Here is a 19,015-nt window from a genome sequence, read left to right as displayed (position 1 = left end):
GGATGTGCTGCCTAGGCATCGTAGCGTTGCCGCTGGTTTCCCGTGATCGAGCGGCGTTTTCAGTTGCATGGGTAGATGGTGTGTTGCATGGGTAGATGGTAGATGGTGTGTGATGGCGTAGTGACGCCTCGCTGTTCGCTGTTACTGGCCATTAACGGACGATGGCTGCGAGCGATGCCTGACACCGGGCGACGGCATCGGTTGGCTTGAATGGCGGCCTACGCAAATCTGCACTCGACACGGCATTGGATGACGTGTCGGGCAGTGAGTGTAGCGGGTTGGTCGCCGTGAGACCGATCAGCCGACACCGGACCCGCGTGCACTGTCGGGCGGAGGATGATCTTGACGTCCCGAGCTTTTACAGCCACCGGGCTGGCCAGGCGTGGCGGACTGGGCGCGAGGCGGGCGACATCACGAACGTCAAGCTGGGTAATGTGGAAAATGTCTTCTGGGGGGTGAGGATAGGTCGAGAGAGACGTCAGCTAGATGTTTGTTGTGTGATCGATCGAGAGTGAGCGTGTGGTTTAAACATCATATGGATACGGTAGACATAGTGAGAATCGATACGTACATGGTCTTTATCGCTACAATACACATCCGTGTAATACACGTACCATTGACACAAAATAGGCGCGCACTTTTGCATGCCATTGGCAATGCAGTGGGCTCAGGATATTGGCACTGATGACGCGAACGATCTGGTGTAACAAGCGACACGTGGTGTTGACCGATTACAGTCGTTTTGTAATATGACTCATTTGGAACCTTTGCAGTGGTCGAGTTGTGGGATGTCTGAACAGAAAGTTATCGGCTCGCAGCTTCGGAGTTCGTTATGGGACAAGCAGATACGCCCCGTGTGACAGGCAGAAGATGTTATTATGTGGAATACCACGATTACGAAACTAAATAGAAGAAGGGAGCGTAAGGCTCGTGATACATGTCGTGATACGTGATACGTGGTACTGACAGTATGGCTGGCGGCCGGAGTTGCCACGATAGGCCGGTCGGCCGCGACCTCTATTGGCGTTGAAGGTACGTAGTGTTGTGTTCAACTCACGTGCTGTCACACTTGCCCGAATGTGCTGCATTGTGTCTGAGGCACACTGTTGTGCTGTCGCGACGGTTTGGTTTGACGTCGCAATTTCGCCGGGTAACAGGTAAGCATTAATTTCCCGCGTGCGTGCTGAGGTACTCGCGATTTAAAAGTCGGAGGGATTTTGGGTTGGCAGCAATCGTCGTAGAAGTGGCACTACGCCTTTAAGAAGACTGGCACAGGTGATGGTTTGTAACAACATTTGGCACCCGCTTGTGGCATCACATTCAGTAAGTGCCTTAGCCTTGTTCCGTACGCGGGATGCATACGCATCGACTGACTATGGTGGGTGTTGCACGCATGCCACGTGTTCTGGTGGATGCTGAGTGGTCGTGCGTACGGCATCAGTTAAATGTTTGGCGAATTCTTCAAAACTTGGCGCGTGATCAGCACGCACTTGGCTAGGGGTCAAATTGGCTCCCCCGAAGGCTTCTCCACATTGGTTTCCAAACGGCGCGCCAGAGCCGTACTTTCTGCATATCTGTAGACAACTAAATAGCGGGCTGTTTGGTATTAAAGATTGAGATGTACCTTGTAAGGTCGCTGACCTATGGCAAGTGCATTCATTCACATCATGCATTCCGCGAAGTCAATTTCTAGGAAATTGTAAACAACGGAGTGTTAGACGGGACCATACATGTCTGATATACTTTCCTAGGCAAAGCAACAATTGAATGAACAAATTCCATTGACCCGAGGCCAGTTTTAAAGGGAATGTTCCATACTTGTATGGCGTTTTGAACTGAAATAACCATCTTGAGGACATTTGAATGCGGTTAACGGATATGCCCTTTTTAATGCCCAAAACGCTCTGGTTCCTGAGTTACACGCCCGCAAAGTACGAAAAGGCTTATCATATTAGGCTTATCATATATATTCAAAGGCAGCTAACTTCAGAATCGCCTTCTAATTAATGACGCCATAGAAACGTCATTGGATCCCCGTGATAGTACAGGTTGTTTTTTGTTTGTGGTCAAAACAGCCTGGCCGCTGATACATTCGCAAAGGCGATGATGCTGCACATGTGGTACAGTTCGCGAAAGATGATTGACTGCCAGTAAGATTTTGCTGCCGAATGCGTGTCGCGAACACAAGCGTGAGCAATTTCGGCTTGTGCAACACTCGTGGACGGGTCATATTTCCTTCTTTCTAGGCCACAGGTCAATGCTATAAAAAAGAACGCCACTGTCTGCAAAACAAAGTACAGCACCCCAAAAATGGGCATTCTCCCGAAGTTATAAAAAAGAAGACGAGACGGGAAATCTGTCCTTTCTCCTGCTGGCGTTTTTTTTCTTTTACTAACGTATCTCTTACAGGCAGCTCGGTTGACGCATTGTGTACCGGAGTACAGAACCTTGCACGGGTTTATGGCTTAGCAAGGTATTATGAAATTAGAAAAACATCACAGTAATTTCATATATATATATATATGTATATTTATCCAATTATTTCACAAAGATGGTACAGCAAATATAAACCTTGAACAAAAAATTGTGATTTACAAGAAGAAGCTCTTGAGCTGCATTACCATGAACCCCCGTTGGGACGTTGTTGCGAAGGGAGGTCACGGTGAAGTCTGGTGTTGTGACTGAAGATTTGTCCGGAAATTGGGAGAAAACCTACGATCTGATAGTCCCGCGAATTGTGCGAATGTGAGATCACACTTACTTGACAAAGGAGTGTGAATCGGGGGCTCGAAATGCGTGTGATCACTGGTGGTGTGGGCCAGTGGCTTGTATTTTTACTGATGTGGTTGGGAGTGTGCGTGCGAGGTTTATTCCTCTGAGAGAGAACATTATTTTGGCATTCTTCGGTCTACTGACTCCCAATAAAATGTGATATATTGACGCCTGGTGTATTGATGCCTTTTGATATTGATGCCTGCCTTTACCTTTTTGTTTGTGTTTAAACATGACAAAGGAATGCTGGCAAACTGAGAGAAACACTAGCACTGTTACTGCAGGGGTGCACAAAGGCAAGTGCTGGTACTTGTACTTTATTATGATTTTGCCAACATTGTGAACCTATTGAGGTATTACAGCATGTATGTAATCCACTGCATGTCACTATATCGGCAATTCATTTTGACAGTGGGGTTGGTGTGTGCAGCTCATTAATGGATCTGCTCAGTATAGGCTCACATTGCATGGCTTTGCAAAGTTGTTTTTCCCTAAATAATTCTGAAAATATAGCTTTATTGTTACTAATGCACATTGTACTGTCCTCACAAGTATTGTATGCAGGCGGGCATTGCTTTTGAGCAAGTAATGTCATAGTCACTGCAACTTGCATGGGATGCTGGGTGCTGAGAAAGGTGGAAAAGTATTGCTGTTCGTGTCTTGGACAGCACTTAATAATAATTTTTATCATGAGCCTGGTGTGCACTGGCGCCTTCATCACTTCCTTGCATTTAGCCCATCCAACCATAACTACATGCACTTTTCGTGTCTCCAGCCTTGTGCAAGGACGGCATGTTTCAGTGTCATTTCACCTCATGTAAAATGTTCCTGTTATTTTTTAGTAAAGCAGCCTGATGCCTGCAGCATGTTGCATGACTATGGAAGTGAAAGATGTGTTCGCATCTTTCTCACCTGCGTTCTCTAGATTCCTGAAGCAGGCTGAACAAGCGATGCCACTAATTGGTTGTCTGCTTTGCTAAAAGTGATTTGTATATTGTATCATGTGTTTTTGGTCAGTCATATGTCAGATGGGAAGTCAATACAAAAGTGCATGCTTGACCCATCTTTTCATGCTGGAATTTCTTATGAAAGCGGCATGGATTGCAGTCGAAAAACCATATTGTTGCTCATTTTGTCATGCCGCAGAACAGCACCGAGATAGTGTCAAAATGAAGCTATTGACTACTGCCATTACACAATGTACCACATTGGCTGAGTACTCTTTGTCACGCCTATGAGATAGCAGCTTATAATTTATGAATGACTGGGAAAAATGTATTTAACAATGCCAAAGGATTGTCTTTGGCAAGAATGTCGCTGCACCACAATGGTTTTATCAGGGCTAACTTTTCATTGCATGAACAATCCTAAGCAAAAAGAAACATTCTTTGTAGCCCAACCTTAGCATCTTTACAATAGCAATAGCAATGCTTTAACAATCGGTGCACGGCAACGTTACACATTTATCAATCTTTGCATGATACCACATTTCCAGTTACAAACAATAAGGATAGTGACTACTGTACACATCACATTATATCAATGTCACTAGACTACAGCACTGCGCGCAACGATGGGTCGACGATAAAGTATTGACAAATTCATCAACAGCAAAGTAGCAACAGCAGCAACACAGCATACTGCGCTTTGATATCAATCGTCTGACATAAAAGCTGGCGATCGCTACGTTGCGCATGTCAAACAGTCCACGAAAGCTTTTCTTACGACCAGCACCAAGACAACAAATCCACAAATAACTCACCCACCAATCCGCCCCAGACACAGCCACCGGGGCGAGAAAGGCCGGTTGGCGTCAGCTTTCGTGTGTTTCGAGGCATTCTTTAGGTCTGGCTGCCAGATGCCGCCAGGTTTTGCTGTCGTCATAAACCCATTTCATTACGCTATCAAACAATGACGTAATGGGGCTCATTTGTATGAGCTTTGAAATTTTGCTACCTAGCGTCGTTTTTGGTCGTTGAAAGCTTACCAGTAGTTACAAGAAAGCATTTTCCATTATATCTGATGCTAACTCAATATCTTCAAATGTGGAACATTCCCTTTAAGGGTCAGACTAAAGCCAAAGCCAATCTGTTTTATCACTCTAGGGCTTGCTGTATCGGGTAGTTTCTAGTGTTCACTTCACATCTGTTGGTAAGAGGAGGCGCATTATGCATCTTCCATGCACTTTCAAAGATCAGAATAGGTCTCTGGCCTGAAATGACCCAGGTCAACATTTTGTCTTCAGAAACATACTGCCTAACGCTATCTTTGTTACCTATTCAAATGCAAAACTCAAAGCGGTCTTGTATGATTTTGGTCGCCATGACCTTCGAAAGGTCAAACAAGGTCACTGACCTTAAATGATCATGTGCTCTTTTGCCTAGAACAGGAATCTAGGTTCTGGGGCACTTTGGGGACCAACCCAGAAATGGACCTTGTTTGACCTTATTTGGCCCGAAGATGATGGCTTAGGAACCTCAACATTTGACCTAAATGAGTTCAGGTACAGGCCAATCCACCCTGTAAATTTGGTGTCCGTAGCTCTCTTAGTTCCTGAGATCTCAGGGGGGTCAAACTGATCCCCGTACCCAAGCGAAGGGTATCCAACCGGCCAGCCGGGCGCCTGCTAAGATCATGCCGGTTTCGAGCCGTTCACACGAGCTGCCTTGTAATCCTGACTTTGCAGCTCTAACTGCAACGACGTCGGGCCGTGAGCCGAGAGCTTTCGCTTCGCGGATCTCCTCTAAAAATCTTGCAAGGGATATGGGCCGTCCTATACAGAGATAAAAGGGGCGATCTGATAAATGTTCAGAGTGGCAGGAAGTGTTTCTGGTGCGGGCGGAGCGTGGGGTGATGGACGAGGCATCGTAATATCAGAGTAACAACGACGTCACAAAATTCGGTCTCGAGAAAATGCAGCGTACTTGGATTCTGCGAAAAAGGAGCAGGGTGACCCTTGCAGGGTTCTCAAGTAAGCCGTCAGCTTACCTTACCGCCGCTGACGTCAGTTGTGGTTGGAGTTTTTGGAGATGTTGCGACAGAGGCTGGTGAGAAGACGCTGGCTGTATTGCATCAGACGGGCTCGCAATCTATACAGGTCCATTGACTGCGCCACTAGTTTGGCTTGACGTTCTCTTCGACGTACACAGCAGTGGTCTGAGAGTGAGCATGTGCAGATCGGTATTTACTGGAAGCTCGTCCTATTCATTGCGCAGTGTCACCTCACCAGCCTCTGGAACCACATCTCCGAGATTGCCGACTACAATGGGGATGGGCTGCATGGATCTACTCCACCCCCACGCCCTCCCACCAATTCGCATGATAAAATACTGCGAATGGGGGCGATGGTTAACGAATAAGCCATGACCAAACATCATGCAGTTTTGATAGTTTCACTCGCGTGTATGCTCAATGACGTTATTCTGACGTCAAAGGAGAGGAGATGCATAAAAGAGATCTTAGCAGAAGAGAACACCCGATGAAATCATAGGCACTGCCTGGAAGCACATAAAGCCTTACCTGAAGACGACCGAGCCTTCAAAATCTGGCGTCAACCCTTTGGTATTCGTAGGTCTGCCTACCAAGCTTCCAAGAGATTCAACACCACCACTAGCTGGTTGTTGAACTAGATGTGATGACTATGATAACATGATGGGCTTTGCAGGGCTCCCAAATGACACCACTTACACATGAGCAATGCGGTCACCTCAGCAATAGTTTGGACCTGAGATCATTGCTTGGCTACTTGAGTGAATCCTGATTACGTATATGGCAGCCTGATATTCACAACTATGTGACATGCAGCGGGGCGATTACCAATTCCACACTGAAATAAGCGTTGTCTTTTAACCAATTGCCTTCATAAATGTACATGTCTGTGTCCGTGTCTGTGCCGGTATGTGCGAGTGCGCTTGCACATGTGTGTGTGTGTGTGTGTGTGTGTGTGTGTGTGTGTGTGTGTGTGTGTGTGTGTGTGTGTGTATGTGTGTGTGTGTGTGTGTGTGTGTGTGTGTGTGTGTGCGCGCGCGCGCGCGTGTAGGCCATCCTACGTGGGGCCAAAGTCCGTTACACTCACGCAATGTGAGGACCGTTTTCGAGGTGAGGATCAAAAACCGGTCCCCATTTTGCAAAACAATTGGAAAATGCTAACGTCGTCCAGATATTGGTCTGGTATAAATCCTTAGAGTTCCCGACATGGCAGGTTTTATCCGTCAAGTGTATGTTTCGTGGTCACGCTACTTAGGTCGATTTACGCAAATCCGCCGGAGAAGTTTCTCGCCTTTCGACTCCAATGCGTGACGTCATATTTGAAAGAGGTGTGCTGATCATGTTGTCACCCTTGAATGCAACATGTAGTGTTGGTTTCACACGATAGAACTAATTTAATTAACTAAATAATTAACAATAGTAATTTTCTATGCCTTAAGACATTTAATAATGATAAAACATTAACAATCATGTAGATTGGCAGGGCACATACATGGTACCCACCACTACTGATTGTTATGGCGGACCTTGGCCGAGTTAGAATGCCGTGGGAGCGTCGTGTCGCGTGGTTACTGGATCGAGGGGCGTCAGATATTACTGCGTGTTCTTCCTGTTGGCTGTCACGATATTATAACTGCTTATTACTGTACCATGTCCCGTATTGGAAGCTATGTTTTTTCAGTGCATGGAGTTACTCGTGCCCAGATGCGCAGCAGCATCAGGGACAATGCAAATTATTTCAATTTGATGGCGGTGCGGCAGTTTTAGCGTTAAAACCTCTGTAGATATGAAGGAGGAAGGGGCACGCGTGCTTTCTAGATATCTGTTCTCACGCACCCCTGGGTGGGAGTACACCTTTTCTTATTTTATCTGATCTGTTTTAGGTGCGTGAGTTTACTCGTATTTAGGCTGCGCGGCGTTTATCAGGGGCAATACAAATTCTTCCAACTGGGTGGTCGCGTGGCAGATCTAGCGTTGCAACCTCTGTAATTATTGAAGGGAAGGTGTGGGGGGGGGGGGGGGGGCGGGATTAACGTGCTTCTCACCTCATGTTCCCATTTACCCCTCGATGGAGGTGCACCATTCTCACCTTACCTGCATGCACCGAGTGGGGGCGTAGGTACACAAAGTGAGTAGGGGGAGGCTGTGGGGGGCGGGGGTTGAGACCGAAATAGAGGAACGCTCTGTCTCTGGGGTCCCTATCGGTACAGAACGTCACCTTACTAACGTTTGAGATCACGGCCCTACGGGCGGGGGCCCTTAATGTGGCCCACAGCCAGCCCTTCGGACTCTTCAGCCATCCCATCGGGCCCGTGATATTTGGTCTCGAGAGACCCTTCCGGTCCCTCTTTGGGCTCCCTCAAACATCGCTCTGGCTCGGGGCCACTTGCCACCATAGGAACCCTTGCTCGACACTGTGGCCCCCTAACCGACACAGAAGCCCCTCATTGTGCCAGGGACCCCGAACATTAGAAGTCGCGTACCCTGACCTTGTTTTTGCTTGGGAAATGGGTCTCGAGGGCTCAGTGGGCCTGGAGCCGACTGTTCGGTATTTGTGGTCTTGGGCCGACTTAGCACCCGCATTGCCCCGGGGGGGGGGGGGGGGGGGTCCTGAAACGGTGCAAGAGAACCTCTGAAAGGTATTTCAGGCCACGACACTGCGGGCGATTCTTTACGTGACCCACAGTCAGTCCTTCGGACCCTTATGCCCTTCAAACGAGCCTTTGATCGTCGGTTTCTGTGTGCCGCTCTGGACCCTCTTCGGGCCTCATCGAGTACTTCCCTTGGTTGGCTCGGGGCCAGTGCGAGTACAGGACCCCCTGTTAGGCGCTGTGGGCCCCTGGCAGATACAAGGCCCCTGGCCAGTGTAAACCACTGGCCCCGACTTTGTAGCTAATTGGGAAGTGGGACTCAGGCCCATACAGACAGGATCCGACCGTGCGGTGCGAGTGGTACCTGACCGACACGTAGACCTATATCGACTGGGGTCCCCGATTGGCGCAAAGGGCCTTCTTACCGTTATTTGAGGGTCCGTCTTCGCAGATATAGGCAACTGAGTAAGACTCCGACCAGCCCTTTATGCCCTTAGGCTCTCCAATCGGGCCCTTGATCGTCGGACCCGGTAGACCTTCTAGGCTCTTCGGACCTCCTCAAACACTGCCTCTAGTTGGCACAAGGTCCCTTGGACAGGGACCCTGTTAGGCACCGTGGAGCCCTGATAAATGTAAATCGCTGGTCCCGGATTTGTCTCTGCTTGGGAAATGGGCTTTCAGGTCCACGCTGTCACGCAGTCGTCTCTACGTTACTGGTGGTGTCTGACCAAGATATAAGCCCTTGTCGACCCAATGGATATAGATCAGTGCGAAGAGTCCTCCGACTGGCATTTGAGTGTCCGGTCCCGCAGGCCGTGGCCTCTGGACGAGACCTCTGGTTGGCTTTTCGGGCCCTTAGTCATAGGTTCCGAGGGGCTCTTTGGGCCTCTCTGAACCTAAGGGAGCACGTGCCCCTATGTCCCGCTTGCCTGCGCTACTGTAGCTGAGTCAGTATTGGCACTCACTCTCAGGAAGAAGACAAAGGTATAAAATTAACGTTACGGTTAGAATGAACTGGAATATGATCCGTGCAGTGTGCGAAATTGCAACATACAGATAATAGCACAGTGGGAAGCGGTCTACCATATTCAGGCAGTGAACAGTCTACTCTTGTCAATCAGGGGCATTCCACGCATTCATTTCATTCGTCCTTTCGGTTCCATATGCTATACCCGGGGGCCCCATTTGTTTTCCCGCCGGGATATTCTTGGCTGCTCAGGGGCCATTCGCGATGGTTTCGGTTATCCTTCTGACACACTCACAATATGCATACGCTCATGGGCCCTCTAAAATGGCCTAGGGCCCATCCATTTCTCTGTAACTTGCTTCGGGCCCTACGCGTTTGTCGGAGCCCCATCTGTTAACCTGCTTTGGCACATTCGGTCGCTCGGAGCCCTCCAAATTGCGTCCTAGGTACTTCCTATTTGACTGGAGGGCTCCATGCACTTCTCGAGGGGGGGGGGGTATCTGTTTCTCTGTTCAGACACACTGGATTGTTCGGGAGCCCTCCGCACTGAGTTTTGAATTTGCGACACATGTGCTGGTGCATCACGTTCTTGATACATTTCAAATGCTGGGACATTATACTCTTTCATAATACACGGAACAAAAAGTCCTCAGCCATCAGCAAATGGCATTGACCAGCCGGCTAGCAGTACATAAACAAATAATCAAATTTGTGCTTGCTTTTAATGGAAACATCACCTGTATCATCTCGTCTGTCGCTTAATTTACTGGCGGCATATGACACATGACCATATATTTACCCTAACTGTGGGTAACCTCTGGGCTGAATGCCTGTTCGCTCTGTGCCACAACTATGCCCCTATCTACAATGTCTTATGAGAAAACAGAGGTCAGACACTGGTGGTTTTGACCGGCTGTGTGATGCGTTATGCGCTGTTGCAGGTGGGCTGTGGGCGGCTCTTCGAGGTACCGTCCGGACAAATCTACCAAGCGCTCTAGTGCAGACGCTCTACATCCTACTAACTGCTGGACAAAACAGAAGACTACCGCAAAAGCAAGCGCACGACGCAGAGCCTGAAGTCCTTGGTACATGTGGTATATATCCTCGGTACATGTGGAAACTGAAGATGACATTCAAAGCGAACGGGCTGGCACCTCCGCCAGACAGCAGAAGGGGAAACCAAGGGCGTCGTCACCTATCGTGCTGCAGAAACCCATCAGCCCGTTCTGACGTGTGACGAGCCACCCGTGCAAGTCCACACGGCCGCCAGCGAGAAGGCGCAGATTATGGCCTCTCTGCGCACGCACTAAGAACCAGATCCAGCTGACGCTGGGAATACGACTTAGGGCAAACACAGACTTGTCCCCGCGTGTAGCGTCGGTCCGGCGTGGCGGGGTGGAGGCAAGCGAAGAGAAATGTTCTCACGGTGGCGTGAGGTGCGATGACCGGGATGTGACCGCGGTATTGGGCGATGGCTATGTTACGTGACTATTGGTCATACGTGGTTGATTGCCGTGGTGCAAGTTTGATTGTGCTGGTAGCAGTTAAAAGCAGAAATTCTACTCTTGCTGTGCCGGCGGTAGCGGCGTTTATTGATGAACACATTTTGATAACTTGTCTACTATACAAGTGCGGCGTACCAGCTAATGCCGTTGGTCTGTTTAGATGCTGTGCTCCAGATTACGTGCTCAATTACCGAGAACGATAATGTGCACCTTACATCTCCAGAGGGCAGAATTTTGCCGTCAAACACTTCTGTATTAGCTGCTTCAGGTCTGTTCCAGAGCTCTATATGGCAGCATTAGGATGACCTTGCCGGGCAGCCTGGTAAGATAGACACCCGAAAAGCTTTAATTTATCATTATTGAGCACAGCCATGAACCAAGAAAACTGTTAATCAAGGGTTTAACAGGGCAAAAATGGCGGTAAAAATAAGTTCCATTTTTCAAATTGTCTCCTTCATTCCCTGTGAATTGTTGACTCTTGGGTGCATATCAAACATGTTTGGGCGGCTGGCGAATTAATCCAATTTATGTATGAAATACGTACAAGTTCGCGGTTGGAGAATCTTGCAGAGAAATTGGTCAACCTTTTACGCAACAGATGGTACCTCTAAAGGCAATCGAAAAAGGAAGAATAAAGTGGTATCACACTCGTATGATACCAAAAGTAGTTAAATAGATACAAATACTGATGCTTTTCTGAAAAAAATCGTTATCAGCCGGTTTGACTTAAGTCTGTTGAAATAGGTGTTCGAATGGTGATAGTCATCTTGTAACTTTAATTTGGAAGACAATTCTTAAATCTTTAACTCCTGCATTTCGCGAGTGATGCAACGTTACGTTCCATGAGCGGACATGACTACTAGTGGCGCCGCGGCCGACCCTGGTGGCAGGATATTGAACTAGTGTGTTTACCGCAGTGTTGCTGTCTCAGAAGTAAAATTTTGTGTTTGCGCGTACGCCGTGTGCCATGGAGTCATAAATCATCATTTGCTAGTCCATATTTTGGTGCAGAATTTAATTCTTTACATGACGGTATTAAAAATAGTTGTTAAGCTTTGAGCATGTCGTCGCCAAAGTAATTAAATCAGAGCAATGTCAAGGGGGTTGCCACGTGTAAACTCAATTGCCGCGCGAAGCGCCCGCGCGGAACATTCAAATAACGCAGCACCAGGTCGTTAAAATATCATATCATTTCATTGCTAGGGCGGATAATGATAGACAATTTAATTCCCCGTTTGATGGTGTTACACATCTCCTGGTGTGATTTAGTGTGTCGTCGCGAATTTCAGTTAAGCTAATGGATATCACGGATGTCACCTGCGCGCAGGACGTCCGTGATGTGGCGTGCGCGTATTCTGTCCTTGTCAGTGACAGGACAGTCGTGCGCAGGTCGACGCTTGTCTACAAGTTTTAACATTCATGCATAAATGCAGAAATGTATATGCGTGAATGGTTTTATGCATAAACATGAAAACGGTCAGGTGCAAATGTGTTTGCGCATTAACGTATGCATTAATGTGAGCTGCTTCACTACAAGGATAACGGGGCCCTGGTATCAGCAGCTGATTCAGCAGAACCAGAGAATGTGAAAATTAAAATATGTTCGGCATAGTCACTGCACTTTGCTGCCCCGCCCCCCCCCCCTTTGCACAACGTGTCCGAATCTGGTCACGGCGCCGCGTCTGTCCGCGCAGAAAATTGAAGGCCTTATTTCATCAATATGACGCTTAGAATATAGCAAGTGTAACTCAGCACAACCGTAGAATCAACAGACATAGCAAAAATCCAGGTTCTGAACGAAAACCAGTAAAAATAACGAGGTTTCTTTATTGCACACAAATTTGAAGGCCAACCATAACAGATGGCGGCGGTGCCGCCGATACCACGACGACCCGCCTACACGCGAGGGCGACACCACGGCTTCGGTGGCTGTCCAGCCCGGTCGCACCATCTTCCATGCGGCTGGGTCACTGGCCGCGTCTCCGTAGAGGCAGCGCTTCCTCGCAGCGTTCTAGCAAGTCTGCCTGCGATGTACAGCCGCCACGGCACACTCATGCATTGGACGCGCCCTTCTTTGACCCACAGGGCAGGTGATTCAGGACCCTTGCTCGCCTCAAAAGGATCTGCTTTGGGGCCGGTTTGAAGTTTGCTGCACTGAAGTATGTTGAGGTCACGAAATGATTTAGTTTAAATTCATTTTGTTGTTCACAGGTACCTAGGCGACCCACACGTGAATTAATTTCATGACAGTGGTGGCCAAGAATACGGAGATAGGGCGTAAGGGCTCCAGTTCTGCGCTTACGCCACATGGTCACTACCAGCTCATACCCATGTTCTCTCTCCTTTTCTTTCATCACATCACCCTCCATCACATACTCCTTGTCCTTTCTCATCTTCCCCACCCTTACAGTGCACTCAGAAGGCACTACTTTATTGGTATCTCCCACTGCACTAACACAACGCACATGCCATCCTTGCTGGTGTGTCTCACTGTTATTTAGGATAGTGTCCACACTTTTGCCCACAAAATAATGAAGGTCTTTAAACAGAACTGGCACACTGACAGTACACCTTGCTTTTTGCCAAACAGGAAAACAAAGAGCCTTGAAGATTTTGGTGTTTAAAGACTGGGCAACAAGAGCAAGAGATGATTTGATAACTGTATTCTGAGGTGTCCCATAGAACTTCTGGGTGCTGATACTCTTCATCTGAAAAGGATGGAAAATGGTTCAGGAAAAAACAAGCATTAAATGAACATCACTCAGTCACTCTGTACCACATGAGCTGTGAGATGAAAATGGTAGTCATGTTTAAGGTCATGCAGGAGAGCAACTGAAATGCAGTGGAACATGCAATTGACTTGGCATTATGCTCTGTCCAGTATAACATCATTGAAAAGAATGAAGTTAGTAAAATTGAAGGAATTAAGAAATGAATAGTGTTTGTCATCAATAAAATCCAACAGAGTGAAAACTGGAAATGTCACAACACATGGTGATACTTTTGCCATGATACACATGATACCTGATTTTAATTGTCTTTAAAAAAACTGGCAGTTCCCATGGATAATCAAACACCAACATAGGTTTGTGTACTGGCCAGAAGAAATGTAGCATTCGGTTGGGTTGGGAAATGCAAGCCTGACACAAGGCTCAGAAGCATGATCATTACAAGGACATTCAGTGGGCAATACTCCCTCAAAAGAGACCAACTTCATCCTACTGCAATGCAGCTTTCAGCAAAATGTCAACATACATTGTACAGTGGTACCAAATGTGCTCAAATGAATAAGGCCTTGTCAAACAGCTGAATGAGGTCAACAATGCAGTCAGCAAAAGGCATCCGCTGAATGGCATGGAGGTAAGATCAATGTGCAGACTGTTTGGTGCATGGGTGTGCCAGCATAGCCCAGACCACGCTGGGCTGAAGATCCTGATGTTTTGTTCGCATATGATCACCATCACAGCATTATGATTTCTTCAGTATTTCTATCAGACTTACTTCCCGCATGGCGAGGTCAGAATTCTGAGGGTTTTTATAGGTGCTGATACCATGGGAAACTTGTGCTAGAAACCTCAGGCTGCATAGTATTGATACTTTTGTCAAACCTGTTAAAAACACTTCCATGCAGTATGCAAAATTATAATTCATGAACATTCATTGCTTATTGGAGGCTATTAACAAGAACAGGCAACAGCTGAATCCCAGTCATTGCTCCTGCATATAAGTGTGCTGCTTCTGAAGCCAGAAGTCAGGTTCAAAAGGATTCAGATGTGTAGACCCTAGAATAATGTACAAGATCAATTTAGTTTTAGATGTGGGCATGACCGGAAAGTGCTGGAATGTAGATTGTTGCCATGCGTATTGGTATTATGATCAGGTGCTGTATGTTGCAAATCAGACATTGCTAGCCTTTATGGTGTAAGCAAATGGAACACTCTCAATGTATGCACATGTTCGTTAATGCAGGCATACAGATATGCTGTTAGGTGTGAGATCCAACTGATGCTTAAAAGAAATTCTCAATTTGGTTTTGTTCGCAAAGATCTTGGTTCATCAAACTAACTGATCTAACCTCATGCAATTCCACGGTAAGTATACCATGTTTTTACCCGTGAAAAAAATGACGAGGAAGATTGGATGATGCATCAGGGTATCGAAGCAGCATTCATGTGTGACACAATACGCACCTTTCACCCATCTTCGCCAGACACGTCCTTCCTTGCTGCTGAAAAACCATGTCCACACCTCCAACGCGCGAAGCCGGAGCGGCGGCAACGTTATACAGGACGCACAAAGCACCCGCCGTTTCAGCGCCAATTATTAGCAACGTCTGTCGCAGGCGCGCCATACTCGTATAAAATGCTGGGAATATATAAGCGTCTTGATAATTATTTTCTTTCCTTATGCGCCCCAATGTCCGCAGGTATACAGCGTTTGAACCGTAACGATTTAATGGTGAGGTTTCCCTGGGAAAAAAAACACATGGAGTAAAATTCTCTACCAAGCCTTGCTGGCGTTTGTACCAGGTTCTGCTTTTGTGGTGTGGTGGTGAGACGGAATAATAGGGAACGCGTGAAAACCCTGCATTTGGCGCACAGCTGCCGATTGTAATTCATGTTGTAAACAAACCAAATTTAATGCGTGTAAGCGGCTGGAGTCACTAGGGTTCTTGGGCTTGGGGGTAACTGGCGCCCTTGCTCTGTGCATACATAGACATGATTCAGATGTAGGTGAGGCAGGACATAGCCATAGGTGTCCAGGTTCTGTGGAGCCTCGTTTATGGTTGGTGGTTTCAAGTGAGCTCGGTTTTGGATGACATCTGAAAACCTCAGAAAGGGAAATAGGGGTTTAGCATGTGCGATTAGACAGTGTCAGGCTGGAGTGAAAAATTCACATAACATGTGGGGAAGAGGAGTCAAAAATTCCTCGTCGTAGGGTGTTGCTTTACACCCAAAGTCGGCAATTCTAGGACACTAGCAAAACGCAGCGAAAACAGTTCTGTTACAACAGCAAGCAGTTGCAGTAGCACTTATGTCCGTTGCTGAGAGCAAATGGGTTTATACCTTCGAATGACCTTCTTTGCTTAGCCTTTTTACATATCGCCCATGTGCGGCGAGTATTTGACTGTCAGTTTGGCAGCCCGGTCCATTGCAATACGGAACAAGAACAATGTGACTGAGCCACAAGGGCACATGGGCATCCATTGGTGTTCTACAACAGCCTCGACAGCGCATTGCTAGCCCGCACAGACGGCCACGTGCTGTCGATCACAATGCATGAATCGCTGATTTCCTCACATGTGTCATTCCTGGGGGTCCCGATCCGGGCCCGGGAGCGATCGGGTTTTGATCCTTGAATCCGTGGCCCCTGATACCCGGGGCTCTAAATAAGACTCCAGCCAGACCTCCGTGTCCCAAGACCCCCAAATCGACCCGTTGATCGTTTGTCCCGGTAGGCCCTCCGGGCTCTCTTTGGTCCTTCTTTTCTTCAGTCTCTCCTCGAAAGAATCTTATCCTGTTAGTCCTATTAGGATGTTCTGATACGTTTTACTAGCGAATTATCTCGATTTGTACGTGAAAGCAAGATAGGGCGCCCCCGGACTAAAAATTCAAGAACCACCGCTTCACCCCCCCCCCCCCCCGTACTTCCATTTTACAAGTGTCATAAAATCCGTTGTTGCAAGTCGAGTAATTGCGTGGAGCTATTGTCATGCGTTAACACAAATATCACGGCTCCTTTTCTCCAAAACAGAGAATGTGCACGCAAAACGTACATCAGTATGCAAGTTCTATTTATCCGCCAATTGGTTATAGCAGGCCTAAGCAAACCAACGCCAACACTCAAGTTCCTTTCCTTGTCATGTCATCCTTTTAGACAATTCAGATACACACTACCGTGTCGGGACCGGTCCATAGTTTAAAAGTGTAAGGTATATGGTGCACCTATGACGTCATACCATCTGGTCCTCACTTTCCAGCATCCTATGAATATTGATTCCTTGTCGCGAGACCTACGAAATGCTTGCTGTAGTAGTCGTTGGGGTTTCCGCATTACTTAGATGTTATTTTCATAATACTGGGTCATGTTTAAAGGGGTGTGTAAGTGGTCCCCACGTTGTATTAGTCTAGCGCGGTCCCACTTGGGAGGGTTTACAAAATGTGCGTGTGCGTGTGCGTACGCGTGCGTGTGCGCGTGCGTGTGCGTACGCGTGCGTACGCGTGCGTGTGCGCGTGCGTGTGCGTACGCGTGCGTGTGCGCGTGCGTGTGCGTGTGCGTGTGTGTGTGTGTGTGTGTGTGTGTGTTACTATGCAGAGCCAGATTCGCATCAAGCAAACGCTATCAGGTGTCCATGGTCTGAGCTTCTTTCAAAATCATTACTGTTAGTTTGGGTTTTGCACCAGAGCAGCTGTTGGACTAGATGACCTTACACAATCCATCAAACACTGTCAATAAAATTGTCAGCTAGAGGCATACTCGACACTCGCCCGGGTGGTCAGCTGGCTACCCTACCGCTCGGGTAGGGATCAATTTGACCCCCCTGAGATCTCAGGAACTAATGGTGTTAGAGACACCAAATTCACAGGGTGTGTTGAACTGTACGTAAAATTACTTAGGTCAAAGGCTGAGGTTCCTTAAGTATGACCTTTGCGGTAAATAAGGTCAAACAAGGTCAAACTCACGGCTGGTCTCCAAAGAGTCATTAGAACCGGAAGAACAAAGAAGAACTGTTCTAAGCAAAAGGTCGCATACTCATTTAAGGCCAGTGGCCTTTTTAAGGCCAATGACATGACCTTTTTAAGGTCATGGTGACCGAAATCATGCAAGACTGCTTTGAGTTTTGCATTTGAATAAGCGACTAACATTACGCCAGGCAGTATGTTCCTAAAAGCTAAACGTTGACCTGGGTCATTTTAGGTCGGTAACCTATCATCATCTTTAAGAAGTCCGTGGAAAATGCATAATACGGTTTCTGTTATCACTGAGTCCGAAATGGGCGCCAGAAAATACCCCATACACCAAGCCCCAGAGTAATAGAACAGGTTGGTTTTAGCCCGTCGAACCTTCATAATTGACCCTAGGTCAATGCAATTTGCTCATTCAATTGTTATACTGTCGAAGAAATCATCTCAGAAACGTATGGCTTCGTCTAAAACTCCGTTGTTGGATCAGAATGAACAGTTCTCTAGAAACTGGCCGCCCTGAAACCATGGTCTGACTTTTACGTGTCATAGGTCAGCAACCTTACTAAGTACACGTACATTTTTTATGGCAGACGATCAGTATTCAGTTGTCTACAGCTATACAAAATTTGGCGCAGCTGGCCATGCCGTTCGCAATCCATTCCGGAAAACCTTCGGGGGGGGGCTAATTTTACCTCCCCCGAGCACATGCCACCTTAATTAGGCCTACAGGGGTAGGTACGTAGTTTTCTGTTCATTTACAGTTGGTTCCAGCCCCACCCCATCCCCACCCCACTCCCACACCAACTTGGGCTTGAGCTCACAACCTTGAGAAGTGGGCTAAATCCCGGAGAAACCAACCTGTTGGCGCATTTTAGAGGCAGGTTGCATCCAATTTAGGGCCACTATACTAAAAAAGTATTACCAGGTCATATAGTATTATACATGAGTACATGTACATGTACATATAGTACATGAGTATTAAAGTCCCTTGTTTTCCTCATAGTACTCCCAGTGAAGCACTTTGGTACATTTGTGGTAGTTTTGTAGGACATTCATGGTACTTCCATGGTACTTTGGTACTAGTTCAGTGAACCTTTTGTGATACTTTCGGATTATATTTGTGATACTTTCGTAACGCCTTCGTAGTACCTTCATGAAACTTTTGAGACACTTTTGTGGTGCTCTCGTGGCATCATTCTAAAGCCGACGATTTTTAATACTGTATTGGCGGCGCTGCTCCAGACAGGGCATTGTTACAGCGACGTCCGCCCCGTTCCCTCCCCTCTCCGCGCACCCCGCACCATCCCGGCCTCGCCGCCCTGCCACGTGACACACCGCCGCCGGCTACGGGCGGACGCCCGCTGACCCAGGGTTGTGCGGCCGCCGAGCGCGGCAGGTCCGAGTGAGCCAGACGCACGCACAGCCTCATAGTCTTCCCCATTGCAACTTGGAGGAAGAAGAGCAGCTCATCATAACGCGGTCACACCGTGCCTCGACAGTCATTCC

Source organism: Pollicipes pollicipes, unplaced genomic scaffold (genome assembly GCF_011947565.3).
Source record: "Pollicipes pollicipes isolate AB1234 unplaced genomic scaffold, Ppol_2.1 Scaffold_4295;HRSCAF=5057_pilon_pilon_pilon, whole genome shotgun sequence".
Taxonomy (NCBI): Eukaryota; Metazoa; Arthropoda; class Thecostraca; order Pollicipedomorpha; family Pollicipedidae; genus Pollicipes; species Pollicipes pollicipes.
This window is presented reverse-complemented; position numbering follows the sequence as displayed.